We start from the raw sequence: 21,489 nt of genomic DNA, 5'->3' as shown, positions 1-21,489 counted from the left end.
TCATATAAAATCATATGTCTAGTACAAAGCTGAGACTGCCCACTGACAAATAAATTCCAATGCTCATGTAAATCTCTTTAGGAGCAGAGAAATCACAGCTATACTGACTCCAAAGTGATTTTAGTTTTGTTTCTGGTAGTAGACATGATTCTGAGGCCTCTTTAAATGAATTCAGCATCTAGCCTGGATCATTGCATTTAACTATCAAGTTTTCCTATCACATTTCTTTGCTTACATCTACCAAGCAGAGCCAGTTAATAGAAGGACTCGGGGAGAAGTCTCCTTGATACCACTCCAGTTTTCCCCATATGGGTGGGTGGTGTGTGGGAGCAGAGAGGCTCAGTAGGTGAGAGGGTGACTTGGAGCCCCTTCCAGCAGCAGCTGGGCAGCCTCTGGCTGCGTGCCCCATGCAAGTGTTCAAGGGGCCCCGGCACCGGTGTTCCCTGCCAAGATTTCCATGCTGCTGTTGGGCTGTGGTGCCAGGAATGAACAGAACAATATCTTCTTTGCTCTGCTGCCTTGCCCCCAGCAGAAGGGCAGATACTGGGAGGGAGAAAGGGCTTGGAGATAACATTGTGCCTGTTTGCCTGGGGAGGCTCTGAGGTCTCTGCGTGGCCTCGCTGCATGGGGTGTAATATAAGTTTTGTTGTTGCTCATCTTTCATGCTTTCAGAGTAACAAAGTGAGTACAGCAGAGAAAGAAATAAATAGCACTGTAAAAGCCATAATGATTAAACAAATAAACCTTAAGAAATGAGTTCTAAAACCTGAGAGCAGGCACAGGCTTTGTCTTACTTAGAGTTGTTGAGTTTTGAAGTTTGGGATAGTTATGTGCTAAAAGACTGTGAATGGCATAGCCACAAATAAACCATAACCAGGTATTTATGTGGCCTTGTTTGCACAGTGATGAAAAGTCTCAAGTTTGAGGAACAAGGACATTGTTTCACACGTTTTCACCTTGCCAGAAAGACATAGCTTGAAGAAATGAAATTTTCTGGAAACAAGGTAACTTAGATTGGCATAAACTCCAGGTGTACCTGTATTTTATCAAGATGTTGCCAGACTGTCTGACATATTGTAAGTGCAAGTATATCGAGAGTTTACATACAGGAATAACCTGCTCGGTCTCTAACTCCTCATTCTAAGGAAATTACTCCAAGTCAGCTGTTTTGCATTAACTGCCTGCATGCAAATTGTTATTGTCAGGTCAGTATGAGCCAATTCCAAGATGTTTATTTTCTTGGTTAAGGACCAACTTCTTTTGCATGTGCTGCTGGGGCATAGTATACATTTTAGAAAAAACAACTGAAGATTAACTGATTTATAGTAAATTTGACATCCTAGCTTAACTTGTGACAATTCATTCATGAATTCCGACTGATTGAGTGTGATGTAGTCAATATGTTTCTGAAGAAGAGCACAATGTTAATCTGCACAAATGAGGCAAAGTTTCTACCAAGGGGAGCTTCTTTCCATATGTATTGCTGATAAATCCTTTAAGCAGTCTCCGTTCTATGCAATGAAGGTCAAACTACTCCAGATAATAATAGAAAATAAACAAAAGTAGAGGTTAATTTCACAGTGTAATTTGACTCATATTTCTGCAAATGTTAATATTATATCAGAAGAAAAACTGGTTCACTTGTGAAAGTCTGTATTACACAGTATATAATCTGTACCATTTCTAATCAGTTGCAGAAGACTATCCTGGAACATAGTAGTTTCCCACTCCATAGATTTGAGAGAGAAACTCAGGAGGGTTTCATGCATCTCATTATGTTAAACATCTGAACTGAGGTATTATTTTTCTGAACATGACAGGGCACATCTCAGTACTTCTAACACTCACTTGGGAGATGACCTGTTAGGATGGTACCTATAAAGATAAAATAGAGTTTTGAAGTTAAGATTTTGAGATGTAGAAACTCTTTTTTCCTTTCACATGTTCTGAATATTTTTTCCCAGTACTGTCTTGTGTAAAGTAATTCAGCTGTCAGTGAAGAATGCTGAAGATGGTGGCCCAAGGAGTAAACAGAATGTTAAAGGAAAAAACATGTAAAAATTTGTAGCTTTTATGCATTTTGTACTTTTGCAACTTGTTAAACTGATGATAAAATAACTTGGAAAGTGCCTTTTGTAGCTTATTTTGTTTTGGCCTCTGTTCTTGGTGTATGGTATGTTAGCATCTGTAGGTAACCTGCCAATAAATGAGTGGCTAAGAAAGTGTCTGAGAGAAGACACAGCAAGTTATTGGAGAAACTCCTTTAAGGAAGTCCTTCAGATCTGAGCATTAGAGAACAGTCTGTCTTTTTGCAAGTGGTTTATAGTCTAGTGATTGGAGTTTGAATGCAGGACAGAATTCTGTCACTCAGCCCTCTCTGTAGTTTTCTTGTCTACAGAACAGGAATAATGCTTGTGTATGCCTGGGTTGGTGAGATAGAACTGATTAGTGACAACAAAATGCTTTGAGGGCCTTTAATGGAAGGCATTAAACAACTGCATGCTATGCAGATTTTCAGTATTAAAAATATATTACAAGTGATATTCAGAAACAGTGGGGAGGATAAAAAAAGTCACTGGGATTCATTTGACAAGAAAGAACAGAGAGGACAGTTCCTAAGACCTCTTTGGGAAGAGTTACCTAGAAGGGAATAATATTACAGTTTAACTTGCAGTATTTCTGTAGTCAATTGTGAAAACATTTTTCCAGGCATGAAAAAATGCATTTGCTTAGAGCAGCAGATGAAGCAAAGCAGGCCTGTGGTCAGCAGCAGGTTCCACTTGTGCTTGTTATGGACAATATGGATATCTGATTCTGTGGTTAGTCTGGGGTCCCTGAAAGTGGTATTCCTATTAGGCACTCATCTACTGTACTGTAGACAATATATGCAATTTGATTAGTGTCCTCTGTCCAACCTATTTGCTTTAATTTAGTTGTCTTCTCTGATGGCAAAACCTTCAGATTTTTCAATACTGCATTAAAGCAAAGGCTTTAACTGAAAAGAAGTCCAAAAACAGAGGCAAAAAAACCAAACCCAAAACAACCAAACAAACTTAGGAAAGAGAAAAGCAGGAGAGTTGTAGTACGGGAAGTTCTCAGAGCTCTGCAGCTTTATCTTTGGGAAGAGTTGAAGGGCAGAAACAGAATAACTTTTTTGGAAGGGTAGGGTTCTTAAAATGAATGTAAATATATTTTAAAGTTTAAGCATTGATCAGATGCCTCTTTCCTGAACCAGGGAAGCAGTGAAAATGGTCCTTATTTCCAAAAATAGAGTTTTTTGAAAGATAGAAATATTCCAATTCTAATATTCTTTCTATAAATAGAAAGAGAGAAATATTCTAAGAAGACCTGAAGAAGAAGAATGGAGTGGCTTTTAAACACATGTGGCTATATCCAATTATTGGGAAGATTATGAAAGGTAGGAAGATGGGTATCTGAATATGAGTAATGATATTAGTGAACATCAACCACAAGGTTGTAGACTGTAGCACTGATTTCGCCATTACAGTTAAACATAAGATGATGATGCTGTTCCTGGTTATCAGTCCTATTATGCATTCCTGTCATACAATATCCCTTTCTTCATGCAACACTTTTCAAGGTTCCAGAGTTTTTCATGGCTTCATTTGATACAGTAGGTGGCCAACACACTGTTTATTGAATACTTTTTCTGTAGGTTTTCTATGTGTGTGTGTATGTGTGTATGTGTGTGTGTAAAATGAGTCTGATAATTTCTATTCTACTGAAGTCAGTGGGATGATGGGAACCTGAAAAGAGGATCTTTTCCAATGATATTTGTCAATTCTTTCATTTACACGTGCTTTGCAAATCAATTACTTACAACAGAGCTAAGCCAGTGCAGTAGAACTGCTAGCTAAGAAAGTAATTCTGGAAGTGTTTTTGGAGAAAAAGGGGGTTTTGGTAGTACATTAAATCAAGAAGTGTAGAATAACAAGCAGTGAATAGCTGCTTTGTGATCTAGTAGACAGAAAGCCATAGAATAAACCAGGAGAATTTGGATCAGTTCCCAATTATGCCTGTTCTCACAGTGCTTTCTTAAAGCAAATCATATTTCTTTTATAACTTAAATACTGTATCTATATCACGGGAAATTGAGACTCGTCCTCCAACAAAATCAGTCTGAGACTTGGGAAAGATATTAAAAAATATATTTGAGAAATGGTATTATAAACAAAAAAACTTGTACCTTTCATGTGGCAAAGACTTTATTTTGTGAAGCTGAAAACATACCTATTTGTAAATTGTATGTAAATTCATGACAACAGAGTACATCCAGTAGAACAACCACATTATGACAAGAATTAATGTCTTATTTGATGATCAGTTATTGTCTAACTTCTATATACATTACTGATTGTATAATAAGTTGTAGTGCAGCCCCTCTTACATAGGGAGTGTAATTTTTCTATTATGGTAATGTACATGGTATTATCTTAGGAGATACAATTTGATTCCACCTCCTTTTGCTTGGCTGAGGTTTTGGCATCATACCTTTCTTGGCTGATTTATCAGAAGCTGAAGGTAGATCTGGAAACTTGATCTGTGCTCACTCATTGTTAACTTTTCTGCTTTAGGCCTCCTTGTAGGAAAAAGAGGGTGGCATTGCTGCTGTTACAGTTTGGAGAGTTTTGGGGTGCTTCTGATATTCATAGTGCTCACTAAGTTTACAGTCTGACATTATGTTTTATTTAGCATGAGAACCTCTTTTAGTTATGTCCATCACAACAAGAAAACCAAAACATCTCTTAAAATATGTAGGATTATCCAAAACTGAGATTGACATCTAGTGATGGGGTCTGCAGGTGTGTGGGTGGAATTGGCAGATGAACAACACATTGCAGAATGAGCGTGTGTGTGTGTGTGTGTGTGTGCATCCAGGAACAACAAATCAACTGGAGTCTAACTTCAGTGAATTACTAGAACAGGCAGAGAATTTTCTACAACAGGAAAATATTATAAGTAATCTTTCATGTGCTTACATCTACTTTCCTTACATCCATTTTCCCCCTGTCATTGCTTTCATACCTACCACCTACTTAACAAGGCATACAAGGTGGACAGTGCACTCACTGTAGCGACACAATTTCACACCACTGTGACATGTTGGAAATACAGTCTGGAGCCTGTGTCTGGCTCTACATTAATCCCACCTGTACATCTGCAGGGGCACTGAGGTGTGTGTGAAGGCCTTTTTGAAGCCCAGGGCAGACTGAGGCCTCCATCCCTGTACAACTGAAACACAAGAATTTGAATTAAGATCTTGAACAATTTTGGAAAATTTCAGAGTCTTTTCCTAAAATATTTAACTGACCTTTTCCCTTCAAAATGGCCAAAACCATGATGGCAAGCCTATGGCATTTTTTTTTTTGTATGTTACTGATTTTTAAAATTCTGAAGAGATTTGATTGCTTGCCATCAGTTCCATAAATTGCCTAAGATAGAAATTTTCTCACCTGGTGTACTCTGGTTAGTCTAACCAGGAAGGAGAGTGGAAGCCCTTGGAATGAATGACCTTTTTGGGAATCATCCAAGAAAAAGAATATAACTTCCTGGCTTTAGTGAGAGAGAATTGTCATGTTTTTCTCTGTCATAATGCTTCCCTCACTGGACTCTGCTTTGATAATAAATCTCAAAAAAACCCACCAAACCACCAAAACCAAGCCCTGCCCCCCACCCCTGAGGTTAGATTGAGTGGGGATTTTTGGAATCTGTGTTTCTGTCCCTGTGTGCTTCAGGGTTCCCAGTAAGGCTGCAGTATTTTTTTTTTCTCTTTTTTTTTTTTTTTTTTTTTTTGCAAAACAGCCCCAGGTTTAGAATTATGAGCAATGCTTATCTGCTCATGATGGACAACTGGGAGAGGAATCTGGATGACCTGTAACAAACCCTACCAAATAGTCTTCTGACTAGCTTTAGGTATTTTATTTGTAGCACACTTTTATGTGTGGTTTAGGAAGGCTGGTTTATGACATGCCCATATGTTATTTAGCTGTGTTCTTTCTGTGGTTTGAGTGTTTTTAATTTCTTCCTCCTTGTTCTCCCAGCGTACCAGATAATAGGAATCAGCAATACTTGAAATACACTGATCTGTGGCTTCCTGGTGGGAAACAAGATGAGTCACCAGTAACTAAAACCAACAGCCTCTATGTCCCTGGATTCAAATTTGTTCTTCTCAGTATAATTGTTCAAATACTTGCTTTCCCCACTGACTTCCTCCCTAGCAGTGCAGCACATCTTGCAGACTGCCAGACTGAGAAGGAAGAAGTGATAGCAGTTGCAGCATTTGTAACAAGCCCAGGAAAGGGGCCCACCAGGGATGGATATGGACATTCAGACCCAAGTGCTTCACTAGACTCTGTATCTCCTACCACACCTAATAGCATGGTTGGGCCAAGTATTTATTATAGAATAACAGAGATTCTTTCTGCCAGGTTGCCTTGGTTTTTGTGCTGGGGTTCTGGACACAGCAGGGGCTTCTGTGGTTAAGCTACACCCTTAGGTGCAGCGCCTTGCTGTCTGCCAGTAACATTGAAGTAATTTTTACTATCAGATGAACAATAAAGTAGTAAAAAAACCCCACAAACCCCCAACAGTCCAATCATTAACTATACTATTGCTGTATTTAGAGAGGAAGATAAAGAAAAAAATGAAAATCATACACAGATCTGTCTACGCCTTAAATAAATTATAAGAATTTTCACTTTTTTATCCAGGAAAGAAACAGTCAGGATGTCTGTGCAGCTTTATGGATATAAGAACCCAATATCATCATACTGTGAATATGGCTTTAACTGAAGAGATGTTGGGGCTTTTTTTATTTCTTAAGGTAGATTTCTTCATATAACCAAACTCTCCCTGGGATTCTCTTTATAGTGAAACCTCTACACAACTCCAAGTTCTCCTATGATTTATAACTTTGTCAGGGAAAAAATGTTAACACTCCCCTTTAACTGTCTCTCTAAACTTCAGAAATACTGACATTCTTCAGACACATTTAAGTGGAGCAAGACACTGAACAGAACTCTAAATGGAAATTTTGGTGGTTAAAAGGTAAAGGAATTTGTACACCTGAGGAAATGTTGCTTGGCAGGTGCCAGTATGTTAGGTTGAAGGTTCTGTCTTCCGGAGACATCTTGGATAGGAACAAGAGTATCATCAGCATAGAGTGTTCTCGGCATTTCACTTCCAACATGCATCCATCACAATGCTTTCTGAGCATGTCTATGCATTTTCATCAGTTTTTGCTGTCCTCCTCCTCCCACGTGCCCAAAATATCCCAAATTGCTGCCAGGCGAATCTCTTCACTCAAGAGGTATTGTATAGAAATAATTTGCTACTTGGTAGGTGATTTTGCTATGCTTTACAAGGTTTTCCATGGGTTAGGATATTCCTCTGCACATGGGAAGGCTCTCTTGAGGAAGTGAATGACTGGTATTCCTTGAGAAGTCATTGAATGGAATACAGCTGAAGTATGTCAGACTAATTTGTTATGAAATATATAGAGATTAACAAGGCACTTTTGGAAATGGACCACTTGACTCTTGGTGGCTAACTACAGAGCAAAATTAAAATCAAGTTTCTCCCAGTTTGTTAGATTATAAATAAATGAATTACAAATACCAAGTTATAGGTCAACCCTGTGACCTCTTGATGATTTTTGCAGCTTTCAGGGCAAGGAGCCCCGGTAATTATCCATATTACTGGAAGCTTTTCCTTTCTGTAGTGTTTGATGGTTCTTTGGCTCCTTGTGGCTTAATCAAAACTATGTTTGCTAAAATAATCTTTCACTGCTGTTTTGACTGTCTCTGTCTTGGAAGTAATCTTTTTCAGTCATATGGTGACCCACAGCACCAACTTCAGGCCATCACCTCCACAATGTTCAAACTTGGTCCTCTGGATTCTGGGTTGGCAGATTCCTGGCTCCTTCAAGCAGACTTACATCTTCCTTCCAGCCTGAAGTTTGGGAGAGGTGAGGCAAAAAGTGAAACAGGCACATTTGAATCAAAGATGCACATACTTAAAGTTTGTACTTTGGAAGTTTACACTTCATGTTACCTCATCCCTGCTATTTATCATCATCATTTTTAAGCTCACAGGGAAGGGCAAAGTCTTCATAATACCTTGTGGATGGGAATGTGAACTGAGGCAGATTCTCTAAATTAACAGAAATCACAGAATGGGTCAAGTTGAAAGGGACCACAGTGGGTCATCTGGTCCAGCCTCCCTGCTAAAGCAGGGTCATCCCAAAGCACATTGCACAGGATTGTGTCCAGATGGTGCTTGAATATCTCCAGTGATGGAGACTCCACAGCCTCTCTGGGTGATCTGTTCCAGTGCTCCCAGAAACAGGGATTTCTTTATTTCTGTGAGAATGGTATGTGTAAATATTTCTGCATTTAAACATGTATTGGCAACTTTGGTTGCTATACTTGTTCCCAAGTGATTTGGGCATAGCTGAGATTAAGGTGGCCATTTTACTGGACAATTCATACAGGCCTGCATCCCAAAGGATATTAACAGGGATAGGGAGAGGCTAAGGGCTAGCGAATGCTTGGCAGTTCCGTGTGGGACTGCACATTACTGAGCCTGGAATGGACCGTGCCTGCAAGTGAACACAGGCAAGGCAGAAGCTGCCTTGGGTTCATGCCTGCTGAGCCCTGACGTGAACTGGGTTTTCCTGTCTTGCAACATTTTTCGAAAAGTTAAAAAATTTCTCATTCTGCATGGGGCAAAGTGTACTTTTTTTTGTTTCCCCCACCCTGTGCCAGTGCTGACCTTGAGAGAGGTGCAGGGGCTGTCTGAGGGCTGGTGGGTGTGTGGCCAGGCTGCCCCGTGCGCACTGGGGCTGCCTCCTTGCCACGAGTCTCCATGCACGGCCATTCCCACACAACGGAGCAGCTCACAGACCCCTCAGGGCTGGAAGGGACCTCTGGAGATCACCTGGCCAAGCCCCCAGCCAAGGCAGGGTTCTAGAGCAGGTGAGACAGGAACACATCCAGGGGGAGGTTCGAATGTCTCCAGAGAGGGAGACTCCAGGCCTCCCTGCACAGCCTGCTCAGTGTTCTGCCACCCTCAAGGTAAAGAAGTTCTTCCTCATGTTGAAGTGAAACTTCTTTTTTAGTTTATGGCCATTGCTCCTTGTCTGGTGCTGGGCACCACTGAAAAGAGCCTGGCACATTCTCTTGACACCCTCCTTTGAGATGTTTATATGTATCGATGAGATCCCCTCAGTGTTCTCCAGACTAAACAGCCCCAGTTCCCACAGTCTCTCCTCATCAGAGAGATGTTCGGTCTTTGTTGCCTCTGCTGAACCCTCTGCAGTAGCTCCTTGTCTCTCTTTGAACTGAGGAGCCCAGAACAGGACACAGCACTGCAGATGTCGCCTCACCAGCACCAAGTAGTGAGGGAGGATCATCTTTTTCAACCTGCTGGCCACACTTCCCAATGCACCCCAGGATCCCATCGGCTCTCCTGGCCGCAAGGACACACTACCGGCTCATGGCCAGCTTGTCCGCCACCAGGACTCCCAGGTCCTTCTCCGCAGAGCTGCTCTCCTGCAGGTTAGCCCCCAGCCTGTGCTGGTGCTTGGGGTCATTCCTCCCCCGGGGCAGGACCCTGCACTTGCCCTTGCAGAACCTCATCGGGTTTCTCTTCCCGAAGGCGAGTCCCGGGCGGCACTCGGGGCGCCCCGCCGCCGCCGGGCCCGGTCCCGCGCACATCCACCCGGCAGGTGTCAGTGTGGGCTGCGGGGCCGGGCGGCAGCGCCGCCTCCCCTCCCCCGCTCCGCCCGCCCCCCGCCGCCGGCCCCCGCGCCCGCCCGCCGGAGCCAGACTCGCTGCAGACAGGCGGCAGCCAGCGGGGCGGGCAGGGCGGGGGGAGGAGGAGAGGCTGGGGATGAGTTGGAGGCAGGCACAGCCTCGGCGCACGGAGAGCGGCTGCCGGAGACAGGCAGGGGGAGGAGGCGAGGCGCTCCGGAGGAGGCCAGCGCGGCGCGGGGGCGAGCGGCGGGGGCCGGCGGAAGGTGAGTGCCGCCCGGCGCGGCGGGGCCGGGGGCGGCCGGGGGGGGGCCGCGGCGGAAAGTGCCGGAGAAAGTGCGGGAGGCCCGAGTTGGAGGTCTGGCAGCGTGCGGGGGACGCGGCGGCGGCTGCCGGGGGGCTCCGGCGGCGGTCGCCCACCCTCCGTGCCGCGGCGGGGACAGTGCCCGGCCGGGGCCGGGCTGAGCGCGTCGCTCCGCCGCACCTGGGGGACAGGTGGGGGCGCCGGCCGGGGCCGGGCGGCGTGACAGGTACCGCTGGTCGCGGGGGCCGGCCGGGGCTCCGGGGCTGCCGCCCGCCGCCGTCCTGCCCCGCTGGCCCGGGAAGCAGCCCGAGCGGCAGCCCGGACGGGAGAGCCCCGGGGCTCCGCAGGACAGGCGGAGGGAGCGGGGCTGCGGAGCCGCGGCGGGCAGGGCGCGGGGGAGCGCCGAGTGCGCGGCACGTCCTCCGGCTGCTCCCGGGTCCGTACCGGGCTCCGTGCGGCCGCTCGGCCGGGGCTGGTGCCGCAGCCCGGCTGCGGGGAGAGCCTGGCGGGGATGCCCGGCCGCGGTGCGCGCCCGGCGCCCGGCGGGCAACTTTGGCAGCAGGGCACAGCGGCGGTGCGGCTGCCGGGCTCACGCACCAGTGACCTATATTTGACGGAGTGTCCTTTTTCCCCCCGCCTCCTTAAAAAAAAGTTTATTAGCAAAAGTCTAGCCTTGCCTGCCTGTATCAGACGCCTGTCTGCATTGTTTGCGTGGATATGGGCACCCTAAATTTCTGAATGGTGTGCCAGGTTTTCTGTCATGTAGATGGGTAGGTAGTTATGCGTAGGCTATGGTTTGATGCTTGCTGAAGAGGCAAGCACACCGTTTTGTGTAGGTTTAAGTGCAGCAATGAACAAACAGGAAGCAGGAAAAATGCAAAAGTAACTTCTGTTTTCTTGGGCAATCTTAACACCTGGAGTGATGCACATTTTAGTGGGATTCAGAACGTTTTCTGAATAGCAAATGATGGTTGTGCAGGAGAACAAAAATCTGGTGAATGATTTTATGTGATGTTAAAAGTACTGTTTGGTGTTACAAAAGTTTGTTCGTGTAAAAACATAGACGTCTCCCTGTCAGGATGGAAAGCTCTTTTAAGAGGCTTGTCTGTGCTTCCAAACCAAAAACATTCAAATATTTGTGGACTGGAAAGGTGCATCACGTAGCACGAAGAATGAAGTGTCTCCAGCATGATAAATCTGAAGTTGGCCAAAAAGGGAGAGAGGTTTTTGCCAGTAAGAAAGCCCAAGGGACAATTACCAGTAGTCATAGATGAGGCAAGAACATAAATGCTGCCTAAGTAGGGGCAGTGTTCTTGCTGGTCCTTCAACACCTGGGCTTGTTGGTTACACAAAACTTCAATTCTGCTTTTCAATTTCATTTCTAGGAAAATGTTTTGGGAAACCTATTCTTTGCAATGATCCAGAGCTCTGAAACTTACGATACATCCTTGAGTTAAATTCCTGTGCATGGTGCACGCGTGTTTTATTCCACTAATGAACATAGAAATATTATGGCTTAGTGGCTGTAAATGAAAGGGGAAGTTTTGCTGGAAAACCAGTGCACTGGTGGGAAGCAGCCTGATCAACATCCCTTGTTCATATTAGCTGAGGTAGAGATGATAATCTGAACATCTGTATCTGTACTGGCGTTTTAGCACCAGGTATTAAGTTATGTGATACACAAAGTGACCAGCATGAAGAGAACTCAAACTGGAACGTGTCAACTCTCTTCAGTTATGTATAGAAGTAGAAACACATCTTTTTATATAATGAGTGTTTATACCAGCACAGTTAGTTCCAGCTCAGGTATGTGAAGATTGTTGTTGCATATGCATAAGACACATCAATATTCTCCAGTAAATTCAGATGCCAGAGTGGGCCTTAATGGCAGTGTGTAATGCAGAAGGAGTAACAATGTGAGACAATATTTCAAATCACTGGTTTTTCTTAACTGAAACATTACAGGCACTAGGCTGCATTTGGCTGATGAAGTTTTCAGTCTTCAGGACCTTAGACTTTTTACAAGGAAACTTGTGGAAGTAGAAGGAAGTTGAGATACAAGATTGAGGCACAGTTGTATTAAATGTAAGATTACAGCCACTGGGCAGTAGCTTAACCTAGGAATTTAGAACTGACCTAGTCTTTTGTTATTTTAAAGTAGACAAAATGATATTTTTTTTGCACAGAACATTAAAGTGAGAGTTGAAACAAGGAACTGTTAGTTTTCCCTGAATTGAAGAGGGGGTTGCAAGAGGGGGTTATGGGGAAGAGGGGATTGAAAGTTTTCTCTCTGATTTCCTTGACCAAAATTTAGTTCTTTTTCATCTGCCCTGCAGTACCCTGTCTAGTGCTGCCGTTCCACCAAGAGCTAGTTTTAGGTCAGTGACACTGTCTGAAATAATTTGGAATACTTTCCAAATGTGGATATGATGTGCCAGAAAGAAGTAAATAATTATGGAAATAATAGAGAAATTCCTTAAAAGCATTTTAACTTAGCATAGTCTGTAAGAGAAATGAAGTGTTAAAAAGTGTGTGCCTGTCCAACAGCTCTTGCATCAGGAGTCATGGTTATTGCACTTAACTTGTGAGTGGTCTTGGAAAAGTTTTTTTTCCCCTGTCTGGTTTTTCATGGTACAAAACAGCTCCCTGCAAGTGCATTGCCAGTTACAGAATGCAAATACTTCTAGGAGTTTGGAGATGAATTTTTCTGCAGATTGGTTCTGTGGTAACCGTGAAATTCTTCAATGGCACCAATCTAGTATCAGCTGCTCGTTAAAGGCACTGGTGCCAGAACAGTGGTGCATCAGTTGCTGGGAATCCAACCCTGTAGTGAAATGATTCATGCATATACATTTTCTTTTCTCAGTTGACAGCTATTTTTAAGAATAGCTGTCTTGCCTAGAAGGTTGATATCTAAGCAAAGGCAGCCTAGATAGCTAAAAATTTCTTTCACACCAAACATAATCTTAGTACACTAAAACATTTAAATGGAATTGATTTTAATTGATTCTTGCTGAATCTCTGGTTCTAATTGGCCATTATAAAGGGACCATGGTGTTTTGGAGCTGGTGTCAGGAGACTGGCAATTTTTTGCACAAAGAAAGATGAGTTTGAAGTAGATGTCAGTTTGAAGAAACTTATAATAATAATAGGTAGCGATATCTATATGGTAGCAGATTACTTCTTGAAATGAATTGGATTCTCTGGGTACACAAGCCTGAAGAAATGATCTTGAAATGACACATTTGTCCAGTGTACTTTAACTCTATATGCTGCATGGGCAGAATATTCAAGTGAAAGAAAGCCATGGGCCTTTCTTTTTTCCATTGTGTTCTTTTGAACCTCATATTTGAAAAAGAAATGGGATTTTCTTTTTCCTCTTAGAGAGTTTTATTTGCTTAGTTCTGAGGCTGTCAGTTGAATAATAGTAACTCTAAGGGGACAGCAGTAGAAAGAATGCTTGCAGGTGAATAAGAGCATGACATTACAGTGTGTCCTGTATTTCATGCTGGCAGGATGTCTTGGTTATGCTCATCTATATTTATTTAATCTATGCATTTCTGTAGTGTGTGCTTTGATTTAGCATATTTGCAGTGTGCTAAATGTAGATGCATTTTACGAAATGCTTTTTCTTATTGTTTGGTTAAGCACTGGAAATTTTCAAGCACCCATATCACCATTCATTATCACTCACTGTAATAATTGGTAAATTTAATCTAACTGATCATTTTGGTCACAAGAGACAAGGGACTGAAAATGAATAATTTTCTTGAAGTTGTGCTGTGTCTGTGTTGTTTATATCTGTTGTTCATTTCTCTAAAATCCTACAGAGAACACACTGACCTTTTAAAGTGTGTTTGAATGATCTTGCTCTACATCAAACTTTTCTGTCAGGTAGGAGACAGAAATTAAGAAGAATGTAAGAATGTAAATGCATTTTTTCTTCATGTTGCCAATGGAGAGCTTTCCTAGATTTGAAGTAAGTTTTCTTGGTGCCAAATGGTTGACTTTTCTAGAATGAAAATCTCTCCAGGGTATGCAAAAAGTCCTCTGGTTAATATATTGGCATTCCCAGAACCCTCTAAAGCTTAGGCAGATTGCCAGACACCACTTAATGAGGATGCTGAATGTCTGGCACAAATCTGCATGAAAACCAGCAAAGGAGCTGGGGGTGGAAGTGCATGTGGTGGGGAGAGGGCTGGGAAGGCGACACATACACACCCATAATTTATTTTTAATGTCTGCATTTTGCAGAGAAACTGATCAGAAACCCTTACCACAGGATTTTGAAAACTTGCTCGGAGCAGGAGTCTGGATCCTTCAAATTGGGAGACTGTGTTCTCATAGAAATACAGTTTTATTAGGAGAGCAGTTTATGACTTAGGGAGGTTAGTTTTTTTGAGGAGAGTACCAAAAGAGGATGGATATGATAGTGATTTTATGTTTTATTATCTGCTAAAACTGAAAAGCATTTGAAAATGTTGTTAGACAATATGGAGGACAGTGGAAGTCAGCGATTGCCAGCATCCACACAGAAAAGCTGTTAAAGTTCCATGGATACAGGGATAGATAAATGACTGCTGCTAGGACACCTCTGCTCAGTGCAAACCTGTGGTGGGGACTCTACCTTATGCTTACGTTTTTCTACATGTTAAGTAGAATTGCAGGTGTAATAGACTCTCTGATGGCTAGATAACTGTTAAAATAATCAGTCATTTACCCAGATGAGGTATTTTTCCATAAGAGTGCCATTAAAACCAGAATATATTGGTTTGTGTTGAATCAGATGTTTAGTCTTAAAGGTTGGCTGAGCAAACTTAGTTATATTCTGAACTGAATATTATTTCAGACATTTAAAGTGTGAAAATTTTCAACATTTTTTCCCAGGGTTTAGTCTTTCCCTTACCTACCCAGAAAAACTTTAGTCATCCATAGACACATTTATAAGTAGACATTTGGTTGGTAGGCATGACTGAAAATAATTTTTTAATCCAGAACAATTCTAATAGGAGTATTTTTTGCACATAGCTGAATTTGGAAATATGTCTGCTTGTTACCTGCTTTTCAGTACAGGTTTCAGTTGTATATTTCACCATTTTGGAGAGCTGTTCCTCATTAGAATAGTTGCACCTACTTGATGAGTACAGTTAGGTAGGACTAAATCAAAATCCAGATGCTCGAGGTGCATTATGTTTGGTTTCACTAAGGTGAGTTGAGAAATGAAAATATTGGACTTCAATGCTGGTTGCAGTGGATAAAAGGACAAGTATATTTTGCCAGTTGTGTGGGGGTCTTTGCAAAGTTTTTTCTGTGTTGATGTTGACTTCTGGGTAGGACAGGGAAAACAAAAAGTGTTGGACATTGTACCCATGTTTTTAATAGAGCATGTGTTTAGGATTATCTCTATAAGGCAGGGCAGTATTGCCTAGAAAAATACAGTGCTGAAATGCGCCACATGAGAATGGAGCAGGTTGATTAAGTGTCTCTTGGAAGGTTCTTGTCTTTCCATCTGCTGGTGTTCTTGATTTCTTCCATGCCAAACACCCTGGTACCCTTTTTGTTAAAAACTGGTAATAAATCTGATTCTGAAAAAATGTAATCGTGATAGTGAATTTTTATTGCCTGTAAAAATTTGGAGATTTCAATTGTTTTTAAACACAGTATTTTATTTAGTTTCTGTGTAAGATGTACTGACCTTTGGGGAAGATGTGCTTTTTTTGCATGTTTGTATGAGAAATACCTTGAGGTTTGAATGATTCTGTCATAACCTTGGACACACTGAGTGTATTTAAGTTGTGATTTTAGAGGACAGTACAGAATTGTCTTAGGGTTTCTGTTAAAACAAATGGTAATGCTTAATAAAATAAGATCTTGAATCTCTCTCATATTGAGAAGAGACTGGAAAATAGTGTTTCCTTCTGGATAAACCCTGAAATGTACTTAAAGTTCTAAAATAAGTGTTGAGCATTGACTCATATTATCTAGCATATGCCATAATAAGAATACTGTGTTTTGTCTTCAATTTTCAGCACCAGTACTTGAAGCATCTTCAAACAGTACAGTACTCTGCTTTTTAAACACAAGTTCCACTCTTCAACTTTTCAAAGATTATTGGAAAGAAAACATGCGTCACTTTCTTAATTATCTCTTTGTGTTGTGTGGCTCAGCCTATTATTTTGGTTTCTCACACCTGTAACCTACTTGTTCTCCATTTCATGGAGGGAAAGGAGGGGGCAGTCTGTGACTGAGATATGAAGCAATCTCTTTAACAGCCTTCTTCCACTGAGACTTTCATGAAATTCTTCCTGTGCATTAATTAAGAGTGATCCATTATTACTTTGGGCTTGTAAACACCTCTGAACATTCCATTAGGTGTTAATGACACATGAAGCAAGAATTAATATGAGTCTGTTAATCCTGTGTCTAGTTGGATGTACTTAATGTATGTAATTGCCTAGATGTAACAGTATTTCTTAAACTGTTGGGTGTAAAAGGTGTTGCTTCACTTTCTGCTTGTGCTCAGCCATTAGTTACTGAGTGAAGTGATGCTAATCCATAGAATGTACTTGGGCCTGTGTTATACAGAACGTCAGCTGGATGTTTGCCTTGGTTTCTTGGGATTTTCAAAAGACAAAACTGAGTTCTCCAGCTTCTGCTCCATGGGCCAGAGTTGGGGAGGACAGCAGAAGGTGTGGGAGTGAAAATGTAAGGATTGCTTATAAATAACCCAGCTTAATCTCCATAGCAGTTGAACTGGCGCCTTTGGTGAGATACCATGATGATGTGTGTTCTTCCCTTGCAGTTTCACCTCAATGGATGACTGGTTTTGTAGGTTTTCCTTAACTAGGGCTAAGCAAAATTAAATTGAATGTTTGTAGAAATGCATGCAGATAAGGTTTAGTACTCCTAAATTACAGATTGCACTTGGTTATATGAAATTTAGACTTGGGCTGACTAGTGGCATCTGTTGGCCAGTGCAGTTCATGTGTAGATGTTCTGTTTCACAAAAGGTTTGTGTTGACTATAAATCCTCATCAACTTATATAGGTGTTAGAAGTGAGATAGAGGAGGATTCTGTGGATATTTCTAACACAATGTTTTGTGACCCACTCACATTCCTCTTGCTGCTGTAATAACCTTTCTAGCAGGCTTTTAGAAACAACACATTTGAGATTAGCATGTTGCAAGTACCCTATTTTCACTTAAAATGTCCTAAAGTATGAGTTATCCTTATTTAATTGGGAAGCCTCTAACATGTGATCCATATGTCCAATTAAAGCAGCTTGCATCATGTTGAATACAGGTACTGTTTAGTGGCTACTTTCTCATAGCTTATAATAATAATAATTTTTTTTTAAAAGCAACCATCTGTTGATGAACATAAATACTGCCAGTGTTTGTCAAATGTGTGCTTTATCTGACCTGTTCTACTTAGCACCTTATGGCAAAGTTTTCTTATCAAAGTATTTTACAAATACTTTTACAGAGCCTTATGAGATTGGTAACAAAAGTGGTCTAATTTTTTAGTGTAGGGATTAATGTACCAGGGATTAAGGAGATAACCCTCTCCTCACCTGCAAGAGGAAGTCACTTCCAGTGGCTACAGAGATGATGATTCTAACTTGCAGCTGTAGGTGAAAATCACTGTTCTGCTCTTTACAGCCTTTTGAAGAAAACAGCTGGTATAATTGTAAAGTTTCTACAGCAGAAAAAGCTCCAACAACCTATGTGGCCCTGTCTCCTTTTTCTCATAGGGAGTGGTTGGGCAAATACGTAAATTTCAAGCAAGAAATACCACAGTGCTGATGTGTTAGTGCTGATAATGCACAGTAATGAGTTAAAAAAGTATGTGGTTAATGATTTATAATTTTGTTTGAAATTACCTAAAAGCAGAGCAAACCAAAAGGAATTAAAAGAACTATAGAGAGGAATAAGAGGACCTCTTTGGTTTGTGGAGTGGGGGTTAGGTGTGCAAGGTATTCTGGAAATGTCTTTTGAAATGTTGAGTTCTTTCTTCAGTTGAATATGCAACCAGCAACAGACTCTGCCTTTTTCCATTCCCTGTTCTCCCCTGGGTATTGTTAGTGATTGGAGATAAAAGCCTTTAATCATGTCTACATGGAGACACCAGAGCAAAGCACTTGAAGTGTTGAGTCAGGATGTGTGTGTTAGGGTATGTTAAACTTGTGTGTGAATGCTCTGTTGAATATAGAACAGCCTTATATATTTAATTTAAATCAATCAAAGGTCATTTAATGCTCTCATCTGATAGAGAACGTTATTCAGAATGTAAATTAAATTACAGTGATCTAAACCTATCTGTCCATGACTGAGAGGCTCTTGACATTGCTGTTTACCATGCTGTAGCTTCAGTGTTTTACACTGTACTTCATTTATCTCAACTTTCCTCCATGTTGTTTGTTATTGATCAGTTTTCATGATGCTGCTATTAAGAGGCATCTTAGGTGGACCTAATTACAAACTTTCAAGTGGATGTAATTGACATAGAAAATGGCACTTCATTGAAATTGGGATGTTTCATTCCAAATGTTTTAGACCTGACAGACTTTGACTGAAATCAAAATAAGACACAACCTCTCTTTGATTCCTGATGAACTTGTTTTGGCCAGAGGCCTGGTGTTTTCATGGTCCTTGTCACAGAGGTAAACTGCCAAGAATCTCACTTTGTGACCAGGAATGCTGTGTTTCTTGGAACATATGGTTTCATTGGATAGCCTGCAAGAGATGTCTGCTGCAAAGTTGGGGGCTGAAAAAATCCCTCATGGACTCATCTCATATTTGGGGACATGCAGTAATCCTCTGTATTTATCTTTTGAAACTGTCAGTCTTTTAAACATTAAAACTAAGGAAAAAAAAAGTTCTATTTGACAGTTTTAAAACTGAAGCCTTCAACTTCAGTGGAAAATGTGGAGTTTTATGGGGTTTGTCTGCTTTGTGAGCCCAGAAACTGTCTGGTTCTAGTTGGAGCTGTGTTTTATCATGCTTTTGTGGATGCCAATTAATATCTCACTTCCCCTTTCTTTTCAATCTGGAGTTCATCTGATGGAGCACCTCAGGAGAACCCAAATCTCTAAAGTCTTTAATTTCATGTCAGCCTTTACTACAGAGGTTTGCAAGTTGCAGTTCCCTGTGTCTTGCATAGGAAGATGTACATACAGGAAAGAATATCCTGAAGCTTCTCTATTCCAAAACATTAAAATGAACAGTGAAGCATATATTATTCAGGGATCTGAGAAAGAAGGAAGCTGAACTTGCCTCCTGGCAGGAGCTGTGCTGCAGAGAAGAGGAACTGTCCAGTTGAAGTAGTTGCAGATGCAGTGTGCATAGCTGGACATTCAGTTCTTCCCACACTTTTTGTAAGTGACCCTTACAAAAGTGACAGTTTTCCTGGACATTTCTCTTGAGCTCTATGATGTGATGGAGGTAGAGATTAAATATTATATTTTACTCCTTAATGCAAGGATTTCAATATTGTCCCTGTAAGAAAAGTCTTCTGAACTTTCAGTTGGTCAAGAACAGCCACACTAAAGCTGAGAAGGAAGACTTGGGAGCCACTCTGCATTCAATGCATTGGAATTCTTTTATGGTTGAAGATACTGAAAGTACAGTTGTCTGTCTGAAAGAATAAGAGGCAGTGTTATGCTGTGTTAGCTGTCCCACATTTAGCTGATTGTTCCAAGATGTTTGCATGCTTATTAAGATTATGGCCATTGCAGTAGAGGCAGATAAATTTTAGCAGCTTAAGAATCTCTGTTATGAATGTAGTTCTTGACCTATTCCCAGAGTCAGTGAGTTGGTTTGCTTTTGAAATGGAAAAGTTTTGTCACAGAGTTATAACAATCTCAAACTTTGTTAGTTTACGTGGTATAGCAGACATTTAGAGAGAAAATGCATAGCAAGTTGTCTTTCCCACACTTTGAGTCTCCTTTTTGTTAAAGTTGAAGAGTCAAATGATTATGGATAGTTAAGGATAGTCTCTTTTCACAGTGTAAAACTGTCAAAAGAGTATTTTTTCCTGCCTCTGACCTTGATGTGTAAAATGTATTGTAGTACCCTTGTGTATTTGAGATGTTCTCAGGTGTCCCTGACACTACAAAAAGTCAAATGTTGCGTGCAACTGGTTCTGTTGTCTCCCAGTCTCCCACATAGCTCTGGTAGTTCTCCTGTTACTCCTGTGGCTAGACATCTCTCTTCCACTTTTTTTTTTTTTCTTGGTAGTCCTTTAGGGTACAGACATTTCAGAGATGCATCTGTAATGTCTAATTGGCTTCCTCTTCTTTCCCTTTCCCTTCCATGCCAATCAAGAAATTCCATATGGAAGCTCTTTGGTGTCAGTAACAGCTGCACAGCAGATAATTTTTTGCATCCTTAGAACTGTAATATTTGTAACTCCGTATATGTAGTTATGATATACATTTACATTAAGGATTTTCTGTTTTTGTAAGCTTCCTCAAGGCTCTTCTAGTCTTTCTTGATGCAGCATTTTGCCCTATTTTCTGTTCCTGGTTAGAAATAGCTTCTTTCAACATAAAGAAGTTAAGATATTCTGTTATAAATTTGATTTTTAGGAAGCCTGAATATTTTAGAGTCCTGTGTTGTGATTCAAAAATTGTGCTCCCTTCTTTCATCTCTAGGATTTATAATAAGGTGTCAGCAATGATCTAGTCCATCTGGGAGCTTGCATCAATGCTTGGGAGAGCCATATGTGTCTGCCTCAAACAAGGCTATAGAAAAGTGTTCCACTAGCAACCAAGATGTCATCCATCTGCTAGACAATCCTGTAGCTAGTTAGCTTAATGACGTATTTATTTGACTCGATGTTTCTGCAGAGCAGACTCCAGCTTTCCTCCCTGTTCAAATTAATACCAAAGCCTCCCTGCTCTGGAAGAAAAACCTGCCCTGTCTCTCCGTTCTGGAGAATGTCAGGAAGTCTGTGGCTGGGTGGGTTTGATCTATGGGTCTGCCCTGGGGTGCTGCACTCCCAAATTCCGAGTGAGCGCCTTGCTGGGATGCGGCTCCTGTGCGGGGCAGGTGTCTGCTGGCCGAGGGATCAGCAAAGACACAAGACTGGGTGACCTGAGCTGCATGGGGAAATCCAATCATGCTGGCACTTCTTTAGGGTATTATTTTAGCACACGGGGCTGTGGGAGGATTTCCTCCTGCCGTGGGCAGAGCTGGAATTGTCACCGTGAGCATTTTACCCGGCTACACGGAATAAACTGCGTGATTATTGCACTTGTGGCTTTCATGGAAATGCATGTTTGGGACTAAGGGGTTCACAGTCCTCAATATTAATGTTCTAGATATTTGTAATCTCAGATGGCCCTGCAGAAAGTCAGAGCTCCAGGAATTGTGCTGGAAATATACTGTGGGAAGACCAACTCTGTAAGC

General features: G+C 41.6%; 1 protein-coding gene across 3 annotated transcripts in view; it reads left to right on the top strand.

Annotated features, from left to right (window-relative positions):
- Positions 1-9,924: 9,924 nt before the first annotated feature.
- Positions 9,925-21,489, top strand: part of LDLRAD4 (low density lipoprotein receptor class A domain containing 4) — a 282,043-nt gene continuing 270,478 nt past the window's right edge. For 2 of the 3 annotated variants that reach the window (XM_079302393.1, XM_079302392.1), the window contains exon 1: positions 9,933-10,039. The gene's annotated coding sequence lies outside the window, so the exon portion shown is untranslated. Of the gene's footprint in view, positions 10,040-21,489 lie in introns of all 3 variants that reach the window. The other variant, XM_079302394.1, reaches the window with a different exon arrangement.

This window comes from Erithacus rubecula (assembly GCF_903797595.1).
Source record: "Erithacus rubecula genome assembly, chromosome: 3".
NCBI lineage: Eukaryota > Metazoa > Chordata > Aves > Passeriformes > Muscicapidae > Erithacus > Erithacus rubecula.
Note: the sequence above shows the minus strand (reverse complement) of the source record. Positions and strands in the feature narration are given on the sequence as shown.